A 10,915-nucleotide genomic window follows, 5' to 3' on the forward strand; every position below is an offset into this window, starting at 1 on the left:
CATAAAAGAAAGAATGTCAAAAGCATATTTTGAACCCTCGCGTGGGTGAGAAGATCGGGGTCATTCTGAGAGTTGAACTCAGTGCCTCTGGCATAATGAGATTTTTTGGAAGTTTTTTTGGTGGATTTTTCCGGTCAAAATCCGGCAGCAATTTATTGGAATCGTAAGTTTGATAGCTAGTTTCTGCACAATCAAAGCGTCCCCTGGGTTTTTCAGGGTGCTGAATCCAAATATGTAGTTAAAAAACGATTTTAACTGCAACAAATCAAGATTTGACCTCAACTTCTTCTGCCGGATTCCGTCACTGGAATCTCCAAAAAATCGCATTAGCATATTTTGAACCCTCGTGTGGGTGAGAAGCTCGGGGTCATTCTGAGAGTTGAACTCAGGACCTCTGGCATAATGAGATTTTTTGGAAGTTGTTTTGGTGGATTTTTCCGGTCAAAATCCGGCAGCAATTTATTGGAATCGTAAGTTTGATAGCTAGTTTCTGCACAATCAAAGCGTCCCCTGGGTGCTGAATCCAAATATGTAGTTAAAAAACGATTTTAACTGCAACAAATCAAGATTTGACCTCAACTTCTTCTGCCGGATTCCGTCACCGGAATCTCCAAAAAATCGCATTATAGACAACTCCTAACAGATTTCCTATGATTGACGCCAAAGAAAGGTGGAATGGTGTTGAATCCAAATATGTAGTTAAAAAACGATTTTAACTGCAACAAATCAAGATTTGACCTCAATTTCTTCCGGATTCCCTCACCAAAATCTCCAAAAAATCACATTATAGACAACTCCTAACATATTTCCTATGGATTGATGCCAAAAAAAAGTGAAATTTGAACTGGCGGATAAAATAGACGCTGTCGAGCATATAAATCCTGAGATTTTGGGAATATCAAAAAGGTGGAATCTGAAGTCGGGCATAAAATAGGAGGTGTCAGAAGCGGGATTTGAACCCACGCCCTCATCGAGGACCAGAACTTGAGTCTGGCGCCTTAGACCACTCGGCCATCCTGACTTTGAGAATATGTTGAGCCTTGGGATTTCAACCCGGGCCCTTTGAACCACAACCATAATCTGACGACTTAGACCAACTCGGTCGTCGCGCCTTCTGTTTGAAATTTCGTATGAAGCATAATACATTGCTTCTAGGTTGTCATAACCCTACCAGGCCTGGAATTTGACGTTCCACAGAACGTTTTTTCCATTTTTAAACGTATTTGACGGCACATTTTTTTTTTCAAACGTATAAAATGACGGTTAAAAAAAATCTCAAACCGTAAATTTGACGTTCAGGTATCTCAATTGCCCGTCATAAATTTTAAGGGGGGATGAGGGAGTACAGGCTCAGTCAACCTCACCTCGGTGGCTCCGTAGATTATTCCAGATGGAGAAGAAAGGACGGATTTGGTGTAATGATTTTTTTGTAAAATTAAATAATGGTCGGTAATTCAAATTTAAGGGCAAGGCACAGATTTCTTATTTTCTAGGGTGACACATATTTTTTTTTAGCAGAGGACTATTTTGCCCCATTTTTTTGATTTGCAGACTCAATCTCCTCCTCTCCTCTGATCTTCGAAAACAGTGTCCTCCTCTCCTGATCTTCGAAAACGGCAGAGGTGAGTTTTTTGTTGTTTTTATCGTTAGTTTTACTTTTGAATCTTGCGAAGTGTGGGTATGAATTTAATTTGCAACTCTTTGAAATGTGTGGATTAAGATTTAATTTAAACGTTAGCAAAGTGTGGATTTAAATTAATTTTATAATTTGGTCAATTTTTTATTTAAATTTAATTTAAAGTTTCATAGGCTGGATTTTGTTTCATGTCTGCCTATGTGGCATTTAAGTAGGAACACTTGCATTTAAATTTACATTTTTATTGTATTTTTTAGTTTTTTTTGGCAATGTATGTGAATTGAGTCATTGGCTGTCTTTTAGTTTTCAAATGATACAGTACACAAACTTTCTACTTTTAAATGTGTTTACATTGTTCACTTCCCTGTTTTTAGAGATGTACAAAGGCCATGTTCAGCTTCATGTAGGAGTTATTTATGGGAGGAACTTGATTTCATGAGTCAGATGATATGAATTGTCTTTGGTTTGAAGCTTCTCTGGTTTGAAGCTTGTGTTTCTGCATAAATCTATTTCCACTGTAATCTAAGATTTTGATTCCTCTGTTTTCCAGCGAAAATTCTGGCTTCAATATAGGACAATCCTTAGTACTGTCCCTTCGTCCCATCCCATTATTGTGCCATCTCAACATATTGAAGAAGAAATAGAAATTAAGTGTGCTCTTGCTACTAGATCCAGTGAGTGATATTTACTGACTATCCTATTTGTGGTATAAGGAGATTTTGACTCACCATCCTATTTGTGGTATAAGGAGATTTAGAGTATTTGAAAGAGAGTTTCCTTATAAGAGAAAGTTGACACTCACAAATTTACATAGAACGTATAATGAAAGGCATGAAAAATATAAAAACGTCATTAAATTTTCATTTGACAGGCAAAGGAGATTTGAAATTCCAGGCCTGAACCCTACCATTTGTTGGGTCCGGCCCAGACCCACACTCCCAGCATATTCCCACGCTTGTGAATATAACAAACAGAAAAATAAAAGAGTTGTTGGATCCAGCCCAGACCCTACACTCCCACCAACGCAACCCGTCCGCATATTCCCACGCTTGTGAATACAACAAACAGAAAAATAAGAGAGTTGTTATCACAAGTGGGCTTTAAGCAGCGAATTCTCAGGGCAGTGGATGGGGAATATAAATATTCACTTCAGTTCGACTTGCTGGCTAAGAACAAATTCATGGGTAGGAGTCACTACAATTGACTGGATCAACGATGGCTTGGATTTAGCCTTTTGCCACTCCTGTGAAATTGGAAGTGATGGCTTGGATTTAGCTTTTGCCACCACTCTGAAATTGGAAGTGATGCCTTGGATTTAGCCTTTGCCACTACTGTGAAATTCGAAAAGGGATTGAAGTCGAGCTTCAAAGAAATTTACTTTTCTCACATATAGAACGTTCAAAAATCCCATGGGGGCACAATCTCTCTAAGCAAGGGCTCAATTGTTAGATGAGCATTATGTATTTCAAAGTTTTTAATGAGGATCTTTTTCATAGTTTGGGCATGTTCTTATTTTTTTTATCTTTCTTTTGACAAAGCAGGGTGGGTTTTGTAGGTTTTAAATAATTAGTCTTTTTTGTTATAAACAATTGTAGTACATTTTTAGTGATTTTTTTTTTTAATCATCTACTTAAAATAATATTAATATTATGAATATTTAGGAAATGATGGTTTCTAGTTTTTTATTTTCAATATATTGTACAAGCTTTGTCCATTAAACCATACAGACTCATGTACATCGTTTTCTTTTCAATAGAAATCTGATATGCTTTTCCTTTCAACTTCCAATCTCAAACCAAAAGTACAGGGTTTTTCCATTAAACCATACATACTCATGTACACCATTTTCTTTTTAATAGAAATTTGATTTCTTTTTTCTTTTGGCTTCCAATCCCAAACGAGAACAATAAGGCAATTAAGGATAGAATAATAGAATATATTGATTTTTCTTCTTGAAATTTTTTTAAGGACGGTAATGGTCTTTCGGATGTGCATAATTGCAGAGCAAAGGAGGAAACTTCAACAAAATTGAATGTTAATCATTATATCACCATGGATTGAATCATGGAGATTGATTTAAACTTAAGCTCTTAAATTATAGAGTCATGGGAGTTGTTTGTGTATTCATGTACTACGAGTACTCATTGAAATTATGAATGATTTTGGCATCACTAATCATAGAATTTTGATGCTTTTTTATGGGGATTTGGATGTTGGATATAAGGTTTTATAATGATATAATTGGTATTTTAAGTTTTATAATGATATAAATGTTATCTTAAGTTTTATGATTATCGATCTATTGTCGTTGCTACAAAACCCTCCAAAATTTTGGCCTGCACCAAATTTCGGAGTCTACTTTGGTCTTGCATATTATCATCGCAAACATTTAAATCCATTGTATGTATTTTCTTTAAGTGTTTTGGTCCTTTTTGTAAGAAAAACAAAATGTTGTATTTTCGCATGTTAAGTGTCATACAATGTATATGAGCATGTTTTAGTGGTTTCAAGGGGTTGCCTTTGTGTAAATGAATTGATCTTACCATGTAAACATCCGTCACACTCATTTCTAAAGTTGTAAGCATTGTCGCACAAGTGTTGTCACGGTCGTCGCAAAGTGTATCTTTAGTGTCACACTTGCCATGAGTCATCGCAAAGTTGTTGCACTAAGGGAAGTGTGTTTTTCATGTGTCCTGGATGATCTATGTTGTTGTGTCGTTAAGTGTTTTAAGTGTGTGATCATAGTCGAGTCTTATCATTGTTCACCTTAGCTTCATCGATCCCACATTTAGTCAAATTCAAAAAGCTCTCTGACCAAGCAATTTAGCCTCATGTCAGCCCTCCTGAACTGCACATTGTGCAGTCTAATCCCTCTAGTTGAAACCTCGCCTCTTGACACTGCGCAATGCGCAGTTCCTGCCTCCTAGGATTGTGCAATACGCAGTTTCAGTGCTCAAGCACGAACCTTGGCCTCCAAAACTACACAATTCAGCCCTCCAACTTGGCCTCAACTGTGCATTGCGCAGTCTCTAACCTCAAGCCCGACCCTTGAGCTCCTGAAATGCATAATTGCACAATCACCCAACCTACACTACCTTCCAGAATTGCATAGTAGGCAGAATTAATGCTCAACCCTTCATCCTAGCTCATTGAGCTCCACAACTGCACAATCTTCTTGCTCAGTCTAGTCTGAACTGTGCATTGCGCAATGTCAAGGCTCAAGATTCACCTTTGACTACCTAAGCGGCGCAATTGCTTAGTCACTAAGCTTCTCCCTCAACCTTCCATCCAGTTTCGACTCATTTAGTGGATCAACATGCAACATCTTAGACTAGGGGTTTATTGAATTGATGTCGTCTTTTCTTGAGTGAATTGCAGATGCAGGTACTCTATCATACCATGATAGGATGACGAAGAAGGATATGGAGAAGGGAAACATGTTGCAAGACATCTTTCTAGCTGATTATGCATGCTGATCAATCAAGATAAAGCAAAAGAACACCAGTTTGCAATCGCAGTTTGAGACTTGATATCACTGAAAACTCCTTACCTCTAAGCCATATGGAGGTGGACATAAGAGCATTCCCAAGAATACACATAACAAGGAGCAACAAAAATGGTTTGAAATTTCCATGTCATCAATAAGTCCATGTCAGCTGTGTCGTGTCGTGTCATGCCATGAGTCGTCATATGCCACGTCATTCTTGTGGATTATGTAATTTCTTATTCGAAAATGTATTGTAAAGTGGAACTCCAAAAGACATGTATAGAAGATGAAGAGTCATGTAAAGTCGAAAATTCATAGGAAGTCAAATAGTCATGAGGGTAGTCAAAGAGTCACAAGGGAGGTGAAGCATCACCCCATTGGTTATATATACACCCTCATTGTATGAAAATATGACCTTTCACCTTGGCTCCTCCCACAAGGCATTAGCGAGACAAGCTAGTTCTTTTGAGGACCAAGTGGTGGCTCCAACGCTCCACTATTGGAGATAGTGGTGTTCGATGTATACATGTGTCTTGGGACTTTTACTTAATATATGAAGCCTGATGGCCAACACGTTCTTCATGCATGGATTATGAATATTTGTAAGACTATTATGTGAATGTTTATGATTCATGTTTGCTTTCACCTTAACTAAAGTAGTTGAACTTTTTCGGTTATTTTAATGCTTATCATATTGAAAATGTGTTGTATTGGTTGCAATGGTCGTCACGTCTTTGTGAACTATTCCACCGGATGTTAGACAAACATGTTTTGTTCATGTGTGTCTCTACTAGGGTGGTAATATTACCTCTCTCTTAGAAGCTCACTTTCTCCTTCCCTCCGCATTAGAAGAACCTTGAGACACCTACAACTGAACACTCACCAAGCACACTAACTTGCTTTTCAAAGGTACATTTGCGCTCCTCTCTCTCACTGACAATTAGAGCCAAGGAAAATCTTTAAGATATTGGTAACCAAGCCATATTCTGGATGGGGTTCCTATCCCAAATGATGTGAGGTCTAATTGGGACCACATATCGGGGAGACCCCATGTTGGCGAGTCCAGCACCGTCAATATTGCTGGAACTATAAGGAGGGTAGCTAGATATTTTATGGTTGATAACCTCACCCACCCTAATCATACTTCTTTCTGTCAAGGCAGTAATATTCCGAGCACCTCCCCTAACTCATATTCCTGAAGTTGGTGGATCTTCTCAGCCCGGTCTTGAACAAATTTGTGAAATCTCATACGAGCACATCCAGGCCATCCTAACTATAACCCATAAGTTTGCAAAGGCTATCAGACTTATACTTGGAGTACATAATATGCCTTATTTTCCAAAGAAGAACGCAACTACTCCTATCGAGATAGTGGTTTAGACAGTTGAAGATCTGGTTCTCGCCACCCTTGAAGAGCTAGAAGAGACTGCAAAAAGCACAGAGAAACCAGCACAAGCTCCATCTTTTAATGAAGGTGACGCAGAAAACGTTGTACTCTCAAGTGATACTTTCCACGGGTTAGGTGATGAAGAAGAAGAAGAAGATCCATCATATCATGGAGAAGAAGAGGAAGATCCATCAGACTCTAACGAAGAGGAGGAGCACAGAGACAAAGATATGGTAGACCAAGATCTGGATTGGATGACTCAAGGCCCACTTGCATTGTTGGGTGTGTTACAAAATATGTCGAGGCACCAGAAGAAGTTGTTAACGAAGTATGACCTTGACAAAGCAATGAAGGTGGAGCACAATTTGGATAATTTTTACCTACATCTACAAATGCTTGAGGTATGTTATGATGATGTTGCATGTAGAATTTTCCCATGTACCTTAGATTGCAAAGAATTTATATGGTATCACAGTCTTCCTTTGAACTCAATCCAGAATTGGAAGGGGTTTAAGAAGTTGTTTCTTGAAAAGTTTGCCGATGACAAAACCCTTGCCATGTTATTGAAAGAGTTGGGCTATATCAAGATGGAGCAGAAAGAAAAAGTTAAAGATTTCAATCAGAGGTTTAATCATATATTGAACAAATTTCCTACAGTTACAAAACCTCATGACTCCATCACTATCGATTATTATAATTCTACCTTACCTACAAGCATCACACAGTTCGTGAAGAGAACTGCAAAAGCGACTCTTACAGAGAATTATGAAGAAGAAATCACAATGGAAAAGGACTTTGAAAATGAATCATCAAAGGACTCCAAAGACATGGGCAAAAGGTCTTAGGCCTCCTTAGGTAAGGCTAAACAAAAGGAAGCTACCAATCTTGAGAGCTTGACCCGCACCATCAAGTCTATGTCCAATGAGTTGGAAAAGTTAAAAAGAGGTCAAGCGAGACCACCATAAACAGCAAGCCCCCTAAATTCAACTTTTTGAGAAGCATTGCCAACTCTGGAAATAGTAGCAACTAGCCGACCAAGTTTGGGCAGAGCTCGAACATTGTTGAATGTTGAGAGTATGGGCATGGACCAATATTGTTTGTTTCATCAAGAGTATCATTCACAAAAAACATGCCCGCAATGCAAACACAACATGAATTCTCTAGCTACACATTTCATTGATACAATACTTTTAGTTGAGAAGACTAAGCCTACGGAAGAAACGAAAGAAACTGCGAGTGTTGGGCATGCAGTAAATACATTTAGTTATGTATACACAGCTGAAAAGAAAATTGTTGAAAAGCATCCACTGCGTGAGGACCTGGCTCAAAAGAAGAATGTTCAGTATAACTTAAGAATCCAAGGTCTAGTTTTGGAACTAGAGTTGACAAGGCTGAAACTAAAAGAACATTTGTTAAGGAAGATCACACTGCTTGTCAACTCAGTGTAAAACACTTAGAGCAAGTCTAGAAACATTGCTACAGAAAAGAGTAGTTCCACCAACAATAAAAGCAATTCCATCACTCTAGAAGTATAAGCTCAAGCTACTCCTTCAAACACTTCAGTGATCCCCATTATGCTTGATTACAATATAGTCAAGGACATGAAGAAAATTCGCTCTAACATTTCACTCTTCGAACTTACAAGAATCACAATCCAACGGGAACTACTCATCTGCACTCTTGAACAATCAACCTTAGGTAACAACGCTTATTCACAGAAGAGATCTCAATCTGGTAAGTCTTTTGGTCCCCTAGAATCAATACTTAATGCATTAGCATGAGAAGCTAACAGGGTCTGCCCTTTGTTTTTGTTAACGTTTGAAATTTTTAATTACAATGTACACAATTGCTTAGTTGATTATGGTGCATCGATGAACGTAATGCCACTATCTGTAGCCAATAAAATAAATTCAAAATGGGATAGGATAAGACTCTTGTCCATGCTATTGGTGAACTCATAATGTGCTTGTTCGCCTATCATTCAACCAACGAGTTCACCAATGTATAAATATAGTAATTGTGGACATCCCGGAAGCATACAATCTATTGCTGAGTAGAGACTGGTCCAACAAACTACAAGGGTATTTTTCTACCAACTAGTCGCATTTATGGCTTCCGTACAAGGGAAGAAATAACCAAATATGGGTGACATGAAGCATATTGTTACACCCTTCGAGGGGAAAAACAAACAAATTGATTTCGCAGATCTAATCTTTCGAAATTTCTTTCTCAAAATTAATCTAGGTTGTTATCTTGCCCAGCCATCCCAGTCCAACCTGACACACAGTTGGATCTCATTCCTATTCCAACTTGCAAAAATGACTTACATATAATAGATAGTAATAGTAGTACTAGTGTAGGGCCTAGCTCTTGTACATATGATGTTTGGATTTTGTATTTTGACAGTTCAGAGACGTAAGAGGGCTCTTCAGCAGGTTTTGTTTTAGTAGACTTGCAACAGAGGAAACACTTGATCTCAATCCGCTTGGAATTCAAGTGCACAAACAACACAACATAATATAAACCATTAATCTTGGGTTTACAAATGGCCATCGACTTCAATGTTGGAGTTCTCAAAGAAGTAGGTGACTTTAAAATTGTCATATGATAGGTACACAATACTATTCACGGTGTGTCACCTCATCTGAAAGGTTATCAACAAGAGGTATGGTGTTTGATTTCTCATTTCCAATATTTTAATAGTATATATGTTCCTAGAATGTGTAACGCAACGACATACGCATTAGCAAATGTTGTTGCTAGGTTATCACTGCTTAGGGATAATTTTTCTGTTGAAATTATTTATAAGCCATCTGTCCCTAACAATATCACTAATTTACACATTTTCAATGATGACTAGCAGATACTTCACTTTATGGTGAATTTTGATGTATTCAAAGATGCAACTATCGATGAAGACAAGCACGGAACTGTGTTGCAAGATGTAGCACACACAAATAAAGAAAACCCCATGGCAAAGGGCGTGGTATCATTGGAAAATCTATATGATTTGTAGAATCACTTTTGAGGGATAGCCAACACAAAAACCCACAAACAAATAAATCTTGGAAAAAAAAAGGATTTGAAGTTTGTCAATCTCGGTACTTATTGGACACCATAAGAGTGATAAGCTTTCAGCCGCCTATTTTAAGAAATACTGAGATGTTTTTGCCTAGACATATGATGAGCTCAAAACCTATGACACACAAATAATCCAACATGTTATCCCAAACAAGGAAGGGGCCAATTCTTTTAAGGAAAGTTGTGAAAGGTGCATCTGATGCTTGAGCCCCTAATTCAAAAAAAATTGAGAAAGTTGTTGGATGCTCGAATCATATACAAAGTGTGACATTCAACCTGGGTATGATCTAATCCGGTCCCAGTAAGAAAGAAGTCTGGGGAAATCCGCTTGTGTGTTGATTTTCAAAACTTGAATTGCACATCGGACAAAGAAAAATACTCTATGTCGTCTATGAAATAGATATTGAAGATAGTATCGTGGTTAGAGATATTCTCCTTGCTCAATGGTTATTCATGCTATAACCCGGTTTTGGTCTCAAATCCTAATAGAATAAAAACAACATTTCACACTTAGTGGAGCAAGTTCGCATTCTAAAGAATGCCATTTGGGCTAGTCAATGCAGTGTTGACATTTCAACGTGCAATGGACATCACATTTCGTGGATTGATCAAGCAAAGCATAGTGGTGTATCTTGATGATGTCACAGTGTTCTCTAAGAAGAGATCTGAACACTTACACCATTTGAAGAAAATCTTTGAGCGATGTTGGAAGTACGAGAGATCCCTTAATCCCAAGAAAATTATTTTTGTAGTGTTTGAGGGTAATATTTTGGGCCACATTATCGTGAAAATTGGGATTAAATTAGACCCTAAGAGGGCCAGATCTATCATGCAGATCCCCTCCCCAATGAATAAGAAAGGTATGCAGTCCATCCTCGAGAAGATTAATTTTCTTCGCAAGTTCATCTCTGGTTACGCTTAGATCGTGAAACCCATGCAGAAGATGGTAAAGAAGGATGAATTATACAAGTGATACAAAAGGGAAAAGGATGTGTTTTCTCATATCAAGCAGGCTATCGCAGAATCACCAACCTTGTACAACCCAGATTTCAAGAAATATTTCATGCTCTACACTTTCACTTCTAATACTTCTCTTGTCGTTGTTCTCACACAAAATGATTATCAAAATAATGAGTGACCGATATCTTTCATGAGTGCCAACCTACATGGACTTGAACTTAACTATCCCACCATTGATAAGCAAGTGTATGCAGTCTACAAGGCAGTAAAGCACTTTTGGCCCTACCTCTTGAAGAATCATTGTATTATCTTTATGCCACCCACAACAATCAAATTGTTGTTTGTTCAACAAGAGTTGGGTGAA

The 10,915-nt window shown here is 37.9% G+C and overlaps 1 non-coding gene across 1 annotated transcript; it reads right to left on the minus strand.

Moving 5' to 3' along the window:
• Positions 1 to 938: 938 nt before the first annotated feature.
• Positions 939 to 1,021, minus strand: TRNAL-CAA (transfer RNA leucine (anticodon CAA)). The gene has a single exon. It is a non-coding gene; the product is annotated as a tRNA-Leu (tRNA).
• Positions 1,022 to 10,915: the final 9,894 nt, after the last annotated feature.

Source organism: Pinus tabuliformis, chromosome Q (genome assembly GCF_031772625.1).
Source record: "Pinus tabuliformis cultivar Carrire ecotype Pingquan chromosome Q, CPIR1, whole genome shotgun sequence".
Taxonomy (NCBI): Eukaryota; Viridiplantae; Streptophyta; class Pinopsida; order Pinales; family Pinaceae; genus Pinus; species Pinus tabuliformis.